This window comes from Talpa occidentalis, unplaced genomic scaffold (genome assembly GCF_014898055.3).
Source record: "Talpa occidentalis isolate TD23 unplaced genomic scaffold, MPIMG_talOcc4v2.1 talOcc4.3, whole genome shotgun sequence".
Classification (NCBI taxonomy): Eukaryota; Metazoa; Chordata; class Mammalia; order Eulipotyphla; family Talpidae; genus Talpa; species Talpa occidentalis.
This window is the reverse complement of record NW_023603184.1, coordinates 57,871,017-57,890,251: the sequence shown is the minus strand read 5'-3', so window position 1 is coordinate 57,890,251 and position 19,235 is coordinate 57,871,017. Positions and strand designations below refer to the sequence as shown.

Here is a 19,235-nt window from a genome sequence, read left to right as displayed (position 1 = left end):
GAAATCTACCCAGGCAGACACCAGCCAGTAATCCACGATTAGGCTTCATGACCGGAGAATTACCCTCTGTGGCTCCTTTCCCGTCCTCTGAGCCACCCCTCCTGTCCTCCCACTATGAGAGGTAGGATGTGCTCTATTAGTCAAAAGCCACCTTCACAGATCACTACAAAATAGTCCCTTCCCTATCTTCCCTATCTTGATATGGCAGAGGAACAAAGCTTCTAAGCGTCCTACTGTTACAGAGACCCTGCGCCCTAAAAGTGGGCCACGGCAGCTTTGCTGATGCCACACAGCTGAGCACCCTGCCTTAGGGCAGCCCCACCCATGGCTCCCGAGCATGCAGCCTGCCTATCAGGGCAGGCTTCTCTGAACGCAGCAGTGGTGGCAGCAACGGTGGGAATCTCCCTTCTCACCCCCTCAGCACATCCCTGCAGGCAGCCTCAGGCCTCCACAAGAGTGAGCAGCTGCAGCAGCTACAGCATCTGTGGTGGCAGTTGTCACCCAGCCCCAAAGCAGTCCAACCCCAGTGCTCCAGCAGAAGAGGCAAACCCCAAGCCCTTTGGTTGTAGTTTGGGGGCTACTAGGAGGAGTGTTGTGCCCCACAAGGGCAGCTCCAGCACTGTGACTCCCTAAAATTTCAGGGAGAGAGGCCCACAGCATGCAAAGCCAACATGGTGGGTTCCCAGTGACAGCCCACCCTGTAGCCCCCAACCTGTGTCCCAGCTTTGTTACAGGGTCTCTGCTTTGTTACACCTGGTCCTGCAGAGGGGTACTGGGTGCGCTCTGCCTTCCGCCCCACTGAGGCCAGCTCTGGCCATGGCTCTCTGGGGCCTACTGGCCCACCAGCCTGCCCTGACCTCAGTGCAGGTTGGGTGTGAGCAGGCGCCAGGGTTTTCCCTTTGGAATCTGGCACCAGGATCATGAATGGACCAATCCAGTGCAAGCTCAATGGACCAATCAGCTTTGAGCTCTCCAAGTACATTCAAGGTGGTGGGATCATTATGCAAATAAATTGATCCCTTTAGGCTTGTAGAGTAGTGACCCTGAAGGAGGAATAAAGCAGAGCAGGAGCCCGCTTGAACTCACTCCTCAGAGGGCCTCCAAAGAGAAACATTAGGCAGACAATCTCTCAGACTCAGCGGATGGGCTCTGAAGAGGATCGATTCAGCAAATGACTTTCACAGACCTTCATAGACCTCCAGACCTTCACAGAGACCTGACTCCTGCTCCTGCCTCCAACTCTGCCTCTGACACTACCTACAAAGCAGACCATCAGCCTGAACCCATGTCTCAATTACCTGTTTGCTATTGGTTTATGCCAACAGCTCACAAAAAGGGGTGACACTAGCGTCTCTGGCACCACCTCTTGGTGACTGGTGCCGACTGTCACTGCTGACAGGTGACTGGCACTCTGTGCCTGGCCACTTTTGAGAGCTGTCCCCTGCTTCTTTTCTGGCCCTCCACCACTACCTCGCGGTGCTATTGCATCCGGCACTGTCTATTCTGGCATTTGGTGCTATCCAGCCAGGATTCAAACTGCTGCTGTGGGCTGCTGCACTGTCACCTCAGCGGGAAGCACCTTGAATAGGAAATGCCTTCCGAACTTTCCTTTGAAATCCCCTTAGTCAATACATGCAAGTTCATCCCTTACAGATTTTGTCTGCATAACCACAGGGTATAATTTTGTTAATATCTCTTATCAAAGATACTGCCTCCAACATTTTCCAATTTCATAATACTTCCTTCTGAGCCCTCACTGGCCCCATCTCTAGTGTCCATATTTCTACTATAAGTCTGCTCATGGAAATTAAGGGTTTTTTTTCTATCTTGGTCCCCCGAATTCTTTCATCTTCTCTAGTTTCCTGATTCCAAAACCACTCCACTGTTTTTATTTAAACTTTTTCAGCTACAAAGAGGTCCGATGTGCCCTTTACAAAGTTCCTAACAACGCTTGCATCTTAAAAAAAAATCTCAACTGGATACTGACATTGGAGAGTAAAGACACAGACAGTTCCATCATCAAAATGATCCTCATGTCACCTTTCCATATTCACACTCAGCTCCTTTCTCTTTAATGCTGGGCAACCACCAATCAGTTGCCAATTTCTGTAATACTGCCATTTCTCAAATGTTATATAAGTGGAGTCATTTGGTGTCTAACATTTTGGGATTGACGGCTTTTCACTTGATATAATTCACTGGGGATTCATTCAAGTTGTTATGTATGTCATAGTTCATTCCTTGAGTTGCAGGGTAGTATTTCATAGAAGAAATGCACCACTGTTTAATAGCTCATCCATTGAGGGGCATGTGCTGTTTCCACTTAGAGGCTATTAATTCTCTCATAAATAGTTGTGTACAGTTTTTGCGCAAACATTTTTCATTTTTCTTGGGTACATGTGTAAAGAATACAAAGCTGAGTTGCAAGGAATCTAAAAGTTTAGTTTTTGACATACAGCCTATGTTTCAATGTAGCCACACCTTTTGTGTTCTGAGGTGCAATGTACGAGTGATCCAGATGTTCTGTATCCTTGCCAGCATGTGGTGTTGGGACTACTGTAACCATTCTGAAAGGCGTGTTATGTTATCTCATTGTACCAGAATTTGTGTTGATGGATGCTGAATACTTTTAAAAGTGATTGCTTTCCATATGTATCTTCAATTGCTAAAAAGTCTGTTCATGACATTTGCCCATTTTTTAATTCAATTGTTTACTGCTAAATTTTGAAATCATTATATATTCTAGCTACTCATCCTTTGTTAAATTAGTGCTTTGCAAATATTTCCTATTTATATTATGATTTTTAAAAAGATTTTATTTATTTTTGCATTGAACAACTGGGGGGTAGGCCAGAGGTATGGGGGGATGAGAGGATTCACCAGAGACAGAGTGGGGAGAAGAACAGGGGGATCTACTGAAGTACACTGCTGAGGGGAGCAGTGGGTGGAGAGGTCTGCTGCCCCATGTGCTTCAGCTCCCTGGCAGGGCTGAGACTTAACCCTTAGGCCACCAGGGAGTCCCTGTATTGTGATCTTAACAAGATCTTTCACAAAGCAAGCTTTTTTCTTTTGTCAAAGTCCACGTATCAATTTTCCCTTTTTGGTGTTTTTGGTCTCATATCTAAGAATTCTTTGTCCAGACTTACAGATACACAACATTTTTTTTTCTCTTATACTATCTTCTAAAATTTTAAATTTTCACATTTTACATTTAAATCTATGATCCATTTTGAGTTACTTTTTGTATTAGCTGTGAGATCTAGGTTGAGTTGTTTCTTCTTTTTTCTAACTATATCAAATTTCTACAGCACAGTTAAGGATATTTGTGTCGCCTCTATCTGGGTCCTCTAACACGTGCCATTCACCTTTGTGTCTATCCTTCCAGCTATACCTTGATTACTGTGGTAATAGTGTGAACTTTAATATTGGGTACCGTTCCTTCATTTTATATGTCTTTATTAAGATGGTTTTAGCTATTCTAATATGCTTAACTTTCTGGAATTTTAGAATAAGGTTATCCATATCTAAAAATGTCCAGTGTAGGGTTTTTATAGAAACTGTGCGATAGCTATATATCAAATTGAATAAGTTGATATCTTTACTCTGTTGAATCTTCTAATCCATACATAGGATGTCTGTCCATTTATCAGCTCTTCTGTGATTAGTTTCATTAGGATTTTGTAATTTTTCAATATACAAATCTTACATTGTTAAAACTTTCATTTTCTTTGGCTTGATTATAAGTGTCATTTTATTGCTAATTCCAGCATCTCTATTATTCGTGTATAAAAATGCAATTCATATTTGCGTATTGGTATTTTATCCTGTGACCTTGCTAGACTCACATATAAGATCTAGGAGGTTGTTTGCATTTGTTTAGGGTTTTTTCTATATTCCTGGGAATTTTCTACATAAAGAATCATGTCATTTACCAATCCAGATAGTTTTATTTCTTCCTTTGCAATCTGTATGTCTTTTACTTCTTTCCATTGTTCTTAACTGTTGCAGTGACTAGAACTTTCAGTACTATATTGAGTAAGAGTGGTGAAAGCTGGCATCCTTACTTTGCTCCCACTTAGAGCAAAGGTATTTAGTCGTTCACCGTGAATTCTGATGGCTGCAGCTTTTCAAATTGAGATCGTTCCTTCTATTTCTGATTTGCTGAGAGATTTTGTGTTATGAATGAGTGTGGGATTCTGTTACATTTTCTTTCTTCTCTATCTTGGCATGTTAATATGGCAGATAACGTTGACTTTACAATTTTGAAACAGCCTTACCTGCTTGAAATAAAACCTACTTGGTCATGGCATATGATAATTTTATACATTCCTGGATTGAATTTGCTAACACTTTGAGCATTTTTTGCATCAAATTTCATGGGAGATGTTATTTGGAATCTTTTGAGCCTTTTGATGTTATTGTTGCAGTGTCTTTGTCTGAATTTGATATTTGGATACCAGCCTCATAAAATTAGTTGGGAAATGCTTCCTCCTCTTCTATTCTCTCTAAGAAATTGTGTAAAATTGTTTTCTTTAAATATTTGGTAGAATTCTCAAGTGAAACCATTTAGATCTGAGGATTCTGAGGGGTAGAGCCTTTTAATTACAAACTCAATTTCATTGAATTGTTTCATCTTGATTGAGTTCTGATAGCTTGCAGGTTTTGAGGAATTGGTCCATTTGTTCTAAATTGTTCAATATATGAGTGCAAATATGTTCATGGTGTTCCCTTATTATCCTTTTATTTCTACATACATATTCTGTAGTTAATATCCTATTTCATTACTAGTATCAATGACTTGTGTGTTTTCTCTTTTTCTCTTTACTCTAGTTTTTCTAGAAGCTTATCAATTTTATTATTTTTCAAAAGAACAGCTATTTGTTTCTTTGATTTCCTTTTCTCTGGTTCTTATTTTTAGTGTTTCCTTTCTTCTCCTTACTTTACATAATTTTGCTTTCCTTTTTGTAGTTTGTTGAGGGAGGTACTTAAATGATTATCTTGAAATTATTCCTCTTATGTAAGCTTTTAGTAGTAAACTTTACATTTTCCTCTCAGAATTGTCTTAGCTGTGTTTCATATATTTTTAATTTTTTTAATTAATTTATATATTTTATATCAATGTTCATTTTTGTACAATATTTGCTTTCTCCTCTCAGGTGTACTCCCCGTAAACTCCCACCACCTATTCACCTGTGCGCCATCACCAGAGTCCCTTGTGCTCTCCCCTTACCTGTTTTGATCTCTCTCCCTCCTCCTCCCCTGCAGAATGTCTCTGATTTACATATTTAATGTTTTCTGATTCAGTCCTCAGTCCTCTTCCTCCAACTCTCCAACCTCTCCACTTAGTTACTGTTTCATTTCGGTCTTTCTGTTTTTCAGCCTTTTGGTGCTATTTCATATTTTTTTCATTTGTGTCCAGATAATTCACAGCTGTTCATTAAAGTATTTTACTGATGGCTGCTATAAAATCCATGTCAGATTATCCAATGCCTGATTCATCTCAGTGTTGCCTTTTGTTGATTGCTTTTTCCTTCCCATTGTGATTTTGTTGTTTTTTTAGATGAGGATTGATTTTTCAATTGTTCTCTGGGCATTTTGCAAATCATGAGTCTGGATCCCATTTACACTTACTTACATTTACACTTACTTACAGTCTTCCCTTCGAGGCTGTAGGGCCAGGAAATGGCCACGCAGCAGGATCTCTAGGATCCAGCAGACCAGGTAAAGGAGTCAGAGTCCTCAGTGGCTTTTGCAGGTTTTTATTGGGATTACCAGGTACACAGCAGGCAGGGGCGCTGGGGAGCTGGTAGGCTGGCAGGCCTCCCAGACCCCGGCAGGTCTCACTCTTGGCTCTCTGGCCTTCTCTCGGCTTCTGCTTCTCTTGCTTCTCCCTCGGCTTCTGCTGGCGTCCCCGTGACACCGCCCTTAAAAGCACAGTCTTAGCCCAGGTGAAACCCTTCTACCTATGTCAGCACCCTACTCCAGGTGCCTGCCATCAGGCATGCATTCAGGACCGCAGGGTTCCCTCATCTATCCTAATGGTAGGAGGGCAGAAAAGACAGATACATTTTTCCTTACCCTACAGAGGCATACTACAAGGGCCAGTGGTTTTATATGTTCAGCTTCCCACTGGGATCTCCAAGAGAGCGTCTGCAAAGCAGGGCAGTGACTCATAATGTCTTCTGGCAGTGACTGGGCTGGTCAGCAACAGTCCCTAACATCCCTACCCTCAGGCCTGCCCCATTTCCTGTGGAAATGGGGCATCAATGGGGTAGAGACATTTTTCAAGTGAGGATGCCAGATGAGGGTAGAAAAGCAAAGGGTTGACACACTGTTTTGCTGCTGGAGTTGAAGGTTCAAGCGAGCTTGCTGACATCTGTGACATGAAAGGAAAGCTGAGCACAAAGTAGTCCCATTTCCTGCTACCTTATTCTACTTCTTTGATACCAGGTAAGAGTAGAGGTTAGTCCTGCTCCCACTGCCTCATTCAGTTTTTTTTTTAAAGATTTATTTATGCATGCAAGAGCTGGGGTACAGGCCAGAGATACGGGAGGGGGTTAAGAGGATTCACCAGAGACAGGGTGGGGAACAGAACAGAACAGGCAGATGGACTGAAATACACTGCTGAGGGGAGCAGCGGGCGAGCCAGGAGAGGTCTGCTGCGCCATGTGGGTTGCTCCTTGGCCAGGGATCAAACTCATGCTGCAGAGGCCACGGATTGCTTCATGGTGAATTCTGATGTCAGCTGCAGCTTTTCAAATTGAGATCATTCCTTCTATTTAACCCCTTAACCCCTTGCGCCACCAGGGAGGCCCTGCCTCATTCCATTTTGTAGGAGAAGAAAAATTCCTCTCCTGCCTTAGGTCTGTTAGGGAAGTGTAGGGTAAGGAGAAATGTCAGGCTTTTCTGCCCTCTCACCATTAGGATAGATGATGGAACCCTGCGGTCCTGAATGCATGACTGATGGCGGGCACCTGGAGTAGGGTGTGGGCATAGGTAGATGGGATTCACCTGGGTTTTTAAGGGCGGCATCACGGGGATGCCAGTAGAAGCCGAAAGAGAAACTGAAAGAGAAGCCAAGAGCAGAGAAGCAGAGAGAAGGCCGGAGCGCCCCTGCCTGCCTTGTACCTGGTAAACCCCAATAAAAGCCTGCAACAAGCCACTGAGGGCTCTGACTCCTCCTTTACCCGGTCTGCTGGATCCTAGAAAACCTGCTCTGTGGTCATTCCTGCCCCTACAGGAAGGTACCATGTTTCCCACTGGCACTTACACGCAGTCCCCTTGGACTTGCTACTGGAGTAGGGTGGGGCTGAGTGGCCGGGTTGAGACAGACAACACAGAAGGCAGGTGTGGTCAGGGAAGAAAATAAAGAGAAGATGTTCTTGTTTATCTGGCTTTGGACTTGCACCAGGAGGGATTTAGAAGAAGATGCATGGAGTAGAGCTACTTGGAAGACACATGTGGGCAGGAGACATGGGGGTGGGGGGAGTGCTGACAATGGCAATCATTATCTTGATTAGTGGTTTTGTATTTTTCCTTTTGTCCCTGATTTATCTGGCCCTTTTTGTCCCCTTCTCATGGTTCCCCACCAGAAGCTACCTTACTCAGACTTGTGGCAGGCTTTTAGGCCTCAGCTGCCCCACCTCAGGTAGACCCTGTTTGCTTGGAAATCTGCTCACAGGGCATAGGTAACTTGGGGTGTTTTATTGGGAAACTTCTATTAGGAATATTCTCTCTTCTCTTTCCTCTCTATGCACACTAATTCTATTGAAGATTTTCCACAATAAGAGAGTGTTTTCTTTATATTTATGTAGTGAATACCAGACTCCCTTTAGAGTGTACAAGTCTGGGGGCCTCTGGGTACCTTTTGGTCATGTGCTAACAGGTTCAATGGCTGAAGCCTGCAATTTAAATTTAAGACTCTGAAGAATGAAAATAAAAATTGACTTTATTAAAATTAAGACCTCCAGGGCCTTCCCGGTGGTGCAAGCGATTGAGCGCTGGGCTGCGAAGCTGCCCGCAGCCTCTGCAGCACCAGTTCGATCCCCGGCCACTGGGCAAGGGTCCCACATGGCGCGCAGACCTCTCCTGCTGCCCGCTGCTCCCCTCAGCAGCCTACTTTGTCAGTCTGCCTGTTCTGCTCTCCGCTCTGGCTCTGGTGAATCCTCTCACCCTCTGGTGCTTCTGACTGTACCCAGTGCTTGTATAAATAAATAAATAAATCTTAAAAAAAAACTTAAATAAGGGGGTTGTAATTGTATGGGGAATATAAAAATAAAATTTAAATTAAAAAAACTTAAAATAAATAAATAAAACTAAGACCTCCATTCACCAAAATATATCATTAAAACGTAAGAATATGGAGCCTCCCAGGTGGCGCAGGCAGTTGAGTGCCGCACTGTGAAGCTGTCCGCAGCCTCTGCAGTGTGGGTTCAATCCCCACCGGCAAGGGAGAGACCCACATGGCCATAACCCCATAACCTCTCCTGTCTCGCCCGCTGCTCCCCTCAGCAGTATGTTTCAATCAGTCTGCCTGTTCTGTTCCCCACTCTGTCTCTGTGAATCCTCTCACCCTCCTGCACATCTGGCCTGTACTCTGGTTCTTGTATAAATAAATCTGAAAAAAAAAAAAAACATAAGAATATTAACCATAGACTAGAAGATATTTGTACTACATACATTTAATCTAGGAGTTGTATCCAGAATATATAAAGCACTACAAAAAAAAGAAAAATAAGCAAAAGATTTGAGAATTATAAAAGGTAATAGCCAATGGCCAATAAACGTATGAAAAGCTGGTGAACATCATTGCTCCTCAGAAACACAGAAATTAATTCTATCATAAGGTACTACTATATCCCCAGAAAACCTGAAATTAAAGAGACTGATAATATCAAATACTGGCAAGGAGATTGTGGAACTGAAACACTCATGAGTGGATATAAGGATGTAAATGAAGACATCCCATTTACTGTAATTTGCTAATAGTAATGCAAAAGAATCTTCATAGTGACTTTATTCATAAATGAGAGACAACCCAATTTTCTATCAATAGTAGACTGTATGTATATCTATGGCATATGCATATGATGTAATATTATGTATCAGTGAACAAAATTGACTATAGTCATACACCACAATTGGAGTAGTGAGATATGTTGGGATTCTGAGATATGTTGAGTGTGAGGATTGTAGTAGGAACCCCTTCATTTTGCAACAACAACTCCCCTAAACTCAAGTTTTAGTAATAAGCAGAATTAAACTCTGACCACTGAATTGTAGCCTCTCTTTAGAATTAGCTGTTAAGTCACTGAATTGTATCCTTATATCCCCACCCATGATTAACTGTTAATTTGGCTTCAACTTGTTCCTGGAAACTTGAAAAACTGATTGTATTATATCCCTAATAAAATTCTCTGTGTCCCTCTGGGGTGGATAGTGACATCAGGAGCAAACATCTGCCAGCTGCTGAAGAATAAAAAACCTGCTGAGAAAGTCAGTCACCTTGATTCCTCTTACCTACACTCTCTGCCCTAGATGAACCACAAGAGGGATTGGGGGTGAATAATACCATTGTTAAAGAGACTATGAAGTTTCCCAAAGCTGGGAACCAGAGGGGAGGGGGGTCAGGATAACTAACAAGTTGCTACAAAAACCCAACACAACCCCAAAGTGATAAATTCAAAAAAGTAATAAATTCCAGAAAAAAAAATACATAAGGCCACCCGCCCACTTAAAAAGGCAGCTCTCGCCCTTTAAAACCGCAGCCATCTGTGTCTATGAGGGCATCTTCTTTTTCTTAACAAAGTTTCCAGCGAATGGAGACTTTGTCACAGTCTTTCAAAGTGACCCAAAGGAGCCCCCACTCGTGCCACACCAGTGGCAGCTGAAAAATCATGAAATTAAAATTGATAAGGAAGATTCAAAACAAAGTCAGAGCCATTAGGAGAGTAGAATTTATACTTGTCTACCAGCTCAGATTTATGCAATTGATTGCTCTCCACCACAAGCAAGCTGATGCCTGAGATTGGGGAGTCTGGAGAGAGAGCACTCGGTCTTCCCAAAGACAGTAAACACCATCAGATCTCAGCTTCAAAGGGGGCGGTCTGTGACTGCGCTGGCATGCCAATCTCCCTCTCATCTGCATGGGTTTTTTTCCTTTTAAAGAAATCACATTTGTTTACCTCTAAGTGGCAGTTATGCCTACATATGCTCTGTATTTTTCTTCCCACAGGAAGACATCTCCATGGCCTTGCCCAGTTGTATTTGTTGAATTGTAATTTTCTAATGACCGACCTCAAATAAAAACCTTGTTTCCACTTGCAGGTGAACTTCTAATGCACAAATATAAAATCTAAAAATTATTTTTTAACAATAAGAAATTTTAGAAGAGGCAAACCTTCTATGTATGTCAAAAATTGGGGGTGACAAATAGGAAAATGTGTATAGGATTGGATACCTGACAGGATTAGAGATTTTTCATCCTTTTAGGTGTAATAATGGTAGTGTTATCTTTTATCTGACACACTTAAGAGTAAATTAATATGTCTTCAATCTACTTTTAAGTCATGTGTGTGCGCACACATGCAAAGCAACTACTAAGCTCATCTATTATTTTTATTGTCAAGAGAAAAATAAAGCTATTTCCATTTGGGAAAAAAATGAGAAGGACTAGAGTTTTCTCATAAAATACAGTAATGAAAACTCTTCATTTTGGAATAAATTTTTAATCAGGTCATAAAGGAAGAGATTGATATATTTGACTGTATTAGAACTAAGAACTTCTTTCATCAAAATATATCGTTAAGAGAATGGATGAATCACAGAGAGAGAAGATATTCATGAGTGTTTGCTTTATAATAATTCATTAGGCTGCATATTTATCTTTTATGTACTTCTCTGTATGCTTTTGTACTCCACAAAAGCAAATAAGAAGGTTATAAAAGACACTGGGCTGTAGAGGACCAGGTGGATTTGACTCAGCCAGTAGAGGCTCTAAGGAGGTTTTTATCATGCTTGTTAAGTGGGTCATTCTGCTGCAAGGAGGCGTGGCATTGTTGCTGGTGGAAGCCATTAACAAACAAACAAAAAAACTAGCAAGCAATCTTCTCTAAGTGCTGGGGAAGAGCCAGAGGCTGAGATGGGGGCTCTGTCTTGGGGGAAACCCGCCTAGAAAATATGAAACATCATGAAGTCAATTAATTTTCCCTGATTGGCATGAAAATTAATTTGCCTAGAATTATTCACACTGGAGGGTCCTAATTATTCATCTTCATCAAGATGCAAATTGAGTTTTGCACAAAGAGAATGTGAGGGAGGCAAGAGGGAAATAGTGGGGTGTGGTGGGTAGGTCTGGGTTGAGGGAGTACCTGGGACCAGGTGGTGCTAAAGCCACAGGAATTTGGTAGGGGAGCATGAGCTCAGTTTAGATTCTAGCTGAAGCTAATCTCCTCTAGGAACACGTTGAGATAGAGAAGAATCTACCTGAGGTGCCCATGGTCGGCCAGCCCCATCACTGTGCTCCCAATGCTGGGAAAGGAGAAATGCCTGATGCCAAAGAGACCCCAAAGATACTCTCTCCACTGACATTGTAACAGGTGGTTCCTAGGGAAAGTGAACCAGGTTCCTTGCTCTACCCAAGGGAGCGTGGAGCTGAGAAGGGTGGGAAGCGCCTGGAGCAGAGACGTGAAAAGAAGCTGCACTTGCTTCTCGGTCTTGGACTTGTTTAAACAGATGTGTGGGGAGGTTAACGATGGAGCTTTTCTCTTGATTTTGATTTTGCTCTTTTCCTTCCAGACTTGTCTGGCTGTTTCTGACCTTTTTCTATGGGTCTCCACAAGGAGATGCCTTAGACTTGGGGCAGGCTCTCCAGCCTCCGGGGCCCTGCTTGGGCCAACCATGTTTGGCTGGGCATTCACCCACGAGGGGATGAGTGACTCCGGGTGCTTGATTTGGAAACTATATTCTTTCCCTTCTACTTGTTGCACACTAATTTTATTAAAGTTCCTTCCCAGTAAAGGTCTTATGTGCTAGAATATTTTGTCTGATGCAGCAGATGACAAAACCTATTTAGACCAGCCAGGTTTGAGGGTCTTGAGACACCCCTCTCCCTGTCCTGTAACAATTGCACAGCTCTGTAAATACAAATACACTTTGTAAATAAACTCTGTAAACCATGGCATTATACATTTTAAACAAATGAACTTTATAGTATGTAAATTATACATACCATATAAAGCTTTGAAGTATTTTTTTAAAAGATGTATTTATTTATGCATACAAGAATGGGGGTACAAGCCAGAGGTGTTGGGGGCGGTGAGAGGATTCACCAGAGACAGAATGGGAAACAGAACAGGCAGACTGACTGAAATACACTGCTGAGGGGAGCAGCGGGCGAGCCAGGAGAGGTCTGCTGTGCCATGTAGGTAGCTACTTGGCCATCTGGGGATGGACCTCGTGCTTCGGCGGCTGAGGACAGTTTCATAGTGCTGCGACTTAACCCCTTGCACCACCAGGGAGGCCCCTGAAGTTTTTTTAAAGATAGAAATAAAGAAATGAAAAATCAATAGCATATCGCTGCTAGAGCTTCAGCCATCATGTCCACCTCCCCAGCAACACAATGGAACAAAGAGCAGGACCTGAAAGGACCACAAAACCCCTTTTATGTCTGAATGCGCAGAACTCACCTGAGCCATCACACAGTGAGCAAGGAAGGTCCAGAGTGCAGCTTATACTGTAGTTTGGGGCACTTTATGCCCCCGAAGTATTTCCGGGCTCTGTTATAAAAGAGAAGGGTTAGGACAGATGTGGGGGAAGATGTGCAGCTTCCACATCCTCTTACCTTTGCCTCATGGATTCTCTTGCCCCTGCCAAAGCAACCCAACAGACAGCCCTTGAGGGCGTCACCTTTACTCTGCTTTGACCGGGGCTCCTCCTACCAGGGAGAGATGACTCTGAACTGATGAGAAAGTCTAAGCCCACATCCACTGGAGGCCAAGGCTGCCCCTCATTACCATTTCTGAGTGTTTTGGTTTTTTTTTTTCTGACCTCATAACATCCCAGCTTGCAGTTGCACCAAGGCCTGTGGGAAGTGCTCTCTCAGCACACCAGCCCTTCACATTTGCTCACAGACAGGCTGTCTCTGGTTTGAGCTTATCCGCTTTGTGTTGCCATCACTACAAGCAGTAATAAAAGCATCACACACCAGTATGCTAACAGTTCCTACTGCTGCACTAATTGTGCATATGACACACAACCAAATGCTTTCACACAGGCTGTGTTCCCACCGTGGAGGACAAGCGCCATCACGTTCCTGGGCCCAACTCTGTGTTCAGAAGCCAGACTTCTACCTTTAGCTTCTGCTTACAGCACATCATCTCCAATCTCTGTAAAGCATACATTTTATTACTCAAGCTATTTAAAAAAATGAAATTCTGGCACTTGCTACATAGACCAACCTAGAAGATCATATACTTGGTGAAAGGAAACAGAAAATGACAAACACTGTGTGATTTTGCACATATAATGTATAAAGAGACACTAAACAAATGGATGAACTAAATAAAACAAAACCTGTTAGGATCATTGGTGGTTACCAGAAGGTAGGGCAGAAGACAGGTGGGTTCCTCGCTTAAAAGAGACCAGTTGAGTGGTGGGGGATAGCCGCGGACCTTGAGTGATGAACTGAATGTGTAAGAGGGGCTGAAGCTGAAGACTGTTACAGGCGGTGCCCCCTGGAGGGAGGTGCTGGTGAGGACTGATGCCCCAGGGAAAATGCATAAAGTATCCCGTTATTGGGTACAGACTCTGATAAGAAATATAAGGGGGCCTCCCTGTGGCGCAGGGGATTAAGCACCGCACTATGAAGCAATCCGTAGCCTCTGCAGTACAAGTTCGAGCCCTGGCGGCCAGGGAGCTACCTATATGGCAGACCTCTCCTGTCTTACCCCCTGCTCCCCTCAGCAGTGTATTTCACTAAGTCTGCCTGTTCTGCTCCCCACTCTGTCTCTGGTGGATCCTCTCACCTTCCGCATCTCTGGCCTGTACCCCAGCTCTTGTATGCATATATATATATATATATATATATAAAAGGGACCTCAGAAGCAGCTGCAGATGATTCAGGACTCAGTGTTTGCTGATTCAGTCTTCAGGACTCAGTGCCTGAGCATCCAGCATTTGGGATACAGAGTTTTCAGGGTCAGCGATTTCGGCCCCCACCATGTTGATCTTCCAGAAGGCTGTTGCGGGCCTCTGAAGGTGGAGGTCTCCAGCAGCCAACTTCAGAGAGGAAAAGTTCGGAGGCTTTGCAAGCAGTGGACCAAGTGAAACTGTTCCCATTTTTTTTTTTGCTGTTACCGTCTGGCAGAGAAGGCGAAGACCCAGAGCCGGAGCCAGGGACCTCGCAGAGCTGCATGAGTGTGGCCGTTTGTTGGGTTGTTCAGGCGCTGCAGCTGCTGTTTTGAGTGTCGCTTGTCTGGTGTTGAGCTGGGGCAAAAATTTCCAAAGGTTTATTAAATGAAAAATACAAATAAATGGAAAGATAAAGCACACTTGTGTGTTATAACACTCAATAAAATAGCAATTCTTTAAATAAATCAGTTTACTGCAGTTTCAGCTAACACCCAAATGATTATAAGTGCAAAATAATATGCCATTTATTTAATTATCCTATTCTCCCCTTTTCTTTTCCATTTTTCAAGCAGGGGTTCTCCTGTCCAGCTTTTTGTTCTCCTCTGGTGCTAACTAATGTTGTTCTGGTACTTAGTTGGATCGATTTTATGAAATTTTGGTGAAATAAAGCGCAACAATGTAAGAGGGATGTTTTGCTGATGCAGAAAAGTATATTAAGAGTTCTTACTTTTTTCTGCCACCCGCTGCTCCCCTCAGCAGTGTACTTCATCGGTCTGCCTGTTCTGCTCCCCACTCTGGCTCTGGTGAATTCTCTCACCCTCCCCCGCTTCTGACTGTACCCAGTGCTTGTATAAATAAACAAATAAATCTTTAAAAAAAAATTTTAAAAAAGAAAAAAAAAAGAGTTCTTACTTTCTGTTTTTGACAAAATAGTCTTGAAAGGTACCTGAACTTCAGGAATTATCACTATGGACTGTAAAATAATTTCTAATTCCTTAAAATGTGATTCTTATCCCTTTTCTTCCTGAATAATGTATTTGTAATGGTAATAATATCGTTGATGACATCATTGTTTCTAAAAGACAAATATTTGTTTTTTTTTTTAATTAAGACAGAAGATGAGTATTTTCTTACATAAAAGTTTAAAAAAATAAAATCTAAAATCTATGGAATTTCTCATATATACAAAAATGTGTGAAAATCTTACTGCATTTATTAACAGGATTACTCATGGAATTTGACAAGCTATTTCTAAAATTTATATGAACAACCCATCAAAGTAAAGTAAAAGTAAAGTAAAGTTTAAGTAAGAATAAAGTGTGATCTCTGCCTGTCATGCTGAAGACTTAATTAGCCAACTAATGAGGACAACATGGTATTTGCACAGTATGACAAGCGAGAAACAGACCAATATTGGCTTAGATGTCCCTTCCCCTGACCACCCTTTTAAATGGTGCCATCCCCCCACCCCTTATTTCTCCAGTCCCTTCTCTACTTTAATTTTTCACGGCACATCATCATCATCTTGCTTATCAAATACTGATGTGTTCGTATGCTTCTTTAATCTGTTTTCTATTGAACATAAAGGGTATTTCTAGAGATAAGTGATGTTTCACAATGAAAGAGCCAATTCTTCAAGAAAACAATCTTCTTTTTCTATTTGTTCTGTTTTTGTTTTGTTTTGTTTTGTCTGCTATCTTAGCGAAGCTGTCTTGGTAGCTGCTGCTATTCAAGCTTCACAATACTACACAAGGATGAGAAGAAGATGGAAAGTTAGCCAAGAAAGACAAAGACCCAGTAACAAATATGAGGGTAGGGCCAAGAAGAAGAAGTGGTCCAAGGGCCAAGTTCAGAACAAGTTTAATAATCTAGTCTTGTTTAACAAAACCACATATGACAAACTCTACAAGGAAGTTCCCAATGATATAATTTTATGATAAACTTCTAAGTTGTTGTGTCTAAGAGAACAAGGATTCATAGTCCCTTGGCTAGGGCAGCCCTTCAGGAGCTCCATAGGTAAGACCTTATTAACTGGTTTCAAGACATAGAGCTCAAGTAATTTACACTGGAAACAACAGGGTAGAGATGCTTCAACTGCTAATGAAGATGCATGAACAGCTCCCACTAACCATACATTTTTTAAAAATACCTTTATTGAATCAAAAAGAAAAATGAAACAATAATCTGATATGTGCCTGCTTCTGTAACCAAACATTAAAACACCTAAAGCAAAAACTGACAAAATAAATGGAGAAATAGACAAATGCACAATCATGTTGCAGATTTTACTTCTTTTTCTTAACATATTGAACTGTGAGACAAAGTATCGATGTGTATATAGGGTATGTAAACAAAGTGTATAAATAATACTTAACACAGGTTTTCTCAGACTAGACACTATTGACACTTTGGAGCACTCAGTACGCAATGGGGGTGGGGGGGATTTCCTATACATGGCAGTATTTTTAACAGTATCCCTGTCCTCTGCCCACTAAACACTTGTAGCATCTTCTTCCCAGGTGTAGCACCAAAAACCTCACCAGACTTCATCAGATGAACCCTGATTGGGAATTGCTGGCCTATCTAATTTACATTTATAGAACACTGCAAGCAGTGCAATGCATTTTCAAATGTCCATGGAACTTTCACATAAACAGACCATGTTTCATGATTTCAGAACATTGAAGTCATACAAAGTCTGTTCTCTGACCGAAATGAAATGAAATTAAAAATCAATAAGATACTTAATCTGGACAATCTCAAATAAAATAAGTGATAAAGATGTAAGGTATCAATATTTATGGAACACAGCTAAAGATGGACTTATCATAGAATAAAATTTTAAAATCAGTGATTAATATTCTACTTTAAAAAGTAAGGGATTCTCCCTGGTGGTGCAAGGGGTTAAGGCACCCACTGCTCCCATCAGCAGTGACTTTCAGTCAATCTGCCTGTTCTCCCCCACTCTGCCTCTGGTGAATCCTCTCACCCCCCCACACACACCTCTGGCCTATACCCCTGTTCTTGTATGCATAAATAAATAAATCTTTTTTAAAAAGTAAGGAGAAAGTACAAATTAACCAAAAATGAGTACACAAAAGAAAATAATAAACTAAAATAAAATCAATAGAAACAGAAAGCAAACAACCAACAGAGAACTAGAATTAAAAGTTGGTTCTTTGGAAAGATTAAAAGAATTAGTGAACCCCTTGATAATCTAATCAAGGCAAAGATGCAAGAAACTACAAATTACCAACAGGTATGCAAGGAGATACCACTACAGATGCTACAGACATAAAAGGATAGCAAATACTATTAAATACGCCAATAAATTTGACAACTAAGATTAAATAGAAATTTCTAGGCAGATTCTAATCACCACAAGCAATTTGGAAAAAATAGATAATCTAAATAAATGTCTGTTTTCAAAAATGTATTATAATTTAAAACTTCCCAAAAAGAAAATGCCAGCCCTAGATGCTTTCTCTGAATAATTCTATCAAATATAACACAATCTATTTCAGAAAATAGAGGGGACAGAAACATTTTCCAACTCATTTCATAAAGCCAGCATAACCCAGTAACATATTTTAAAGACTGACTATGTCCAGGGTGTGTTTATTCCAAGAATGTATATTTGGATTAACAGTCAAAATAGATCACCACATTAGCACAATAAAGGAGAAAAATCACATAGTCGCATCAGTTGATGCAGAAATAGCATTTGACAAAATACAACTCCTATTTGTGATTTTTAATTGGGAATATCAGCTGATAAAGGGCATCTACCTTAGAATCTATAGTCAATATCATATCAATGATCCAAGACTGAATGATTACCCTTCTAATATCAAGAGCAAAGCAAGAAGTGGCAAGATAACAAAATAGAAAATCCATAGAGATTAGAAAAAAAGACTGTCTTTTTTCACATAAAAATATAACTGTGTACCTAAAAAATCTTAATTTACAGAAAACTGCAAGAGCCAATAACTAAATTAGCAAAGTTGTAGGATGCAAGAGCAAGAGAGAAAACCCTTTTTTCCTTGTTGCATACAATTTATTCTCTTTAAAATTCTTATTACAGCTGTATTAATGTAAAATTGACATATCGTAAACTGCATATATTTACATTGCATAATTTGATAAGTTTTGACACAGGATTCCAGTGGAGAAACCAAAGTCAGGATAATGAACATATCCATCATCCCCAAAAGTTTCTGCATCCCCTTGGTTATTCTTCCCACATCTCTACCATCCTCAAGCAACCACTGGTCTAGACTCTATACTTTGGCTGTCTGCATTACTAAAACTTTACATGCATGGAATCTTGAATACAATAGGTACTCCTCGATTTCTTTCACATAACATAATTATTTTGAAATTCAGCCATGTTGTAGCCTATATCAGTGGTTCAATACTTTTAATTGCTTGCTGAGTTGTATTCCATCAAATGGATATGCTGCAGTTTATCTGTTCACCAGTTGGTGCACATTTGAGTGGCTTCCAGTTCAAACCTATTACAAATACAGTTCTGTGAACATTTTTGAACAAGTCTTTGAATCAATATATGCAATTTTATTTCTACACAAGAGTGGTGAATAAATTAATAATTTCATTGGAAAATGAAATTAAAATTACTCTATCATTTATAATGGCATCCAAAATGCATAGGTATTTCTATTTGAAGAATATTTTTAAATTTTTATAAACAATATTTTTTAATAGCATAAAGAACTGTTCTCAACTAAATGGAAGGTTTAACGGTGTTCAGCTCTAGTGTCTGAAGGTCATTTTTCAAGGTTTTGTTGGCAACATAATAGCTATCAGTGGTAATCATTGCCTCTTAAAGGTTCTGTGCTTGTATTTCCCAAACCAAAAGGCACGGCACATTTACTGCACATAATTGTTTCCTGACACATGGGCGTATTATATAAAGTTCTATGTTAGTCATGTGTAGTTTTGCATTTTCAGGAAAGAAGAGAGAAAAGGAGGAAGAAGAGGAATAAGAGAAAGACAGACATAATCGTATTACCTCTTACTGAAATCTAAGTCTTAGACTTGTGGTTATAGAAAGTCTTAGGCACATCCTCAAACAGTGTGAATAA

At 41.0% G+C, this 19,235-nt stretch overlaps 1 pseudogene; it reads left to right on the top strand.

Annotated features, from left to right (window-relative positions):
• The first annotated feature begins 920 nt into the window (after positions 1 to 920).
• Positions 921 to 16,244, top strand: LOC119255091 (40S ribosomal protein S25-like; annotated as a pseudogene).
• Positions 16,245 to 19,235: the final 2,991 nt, after the last annotated feature.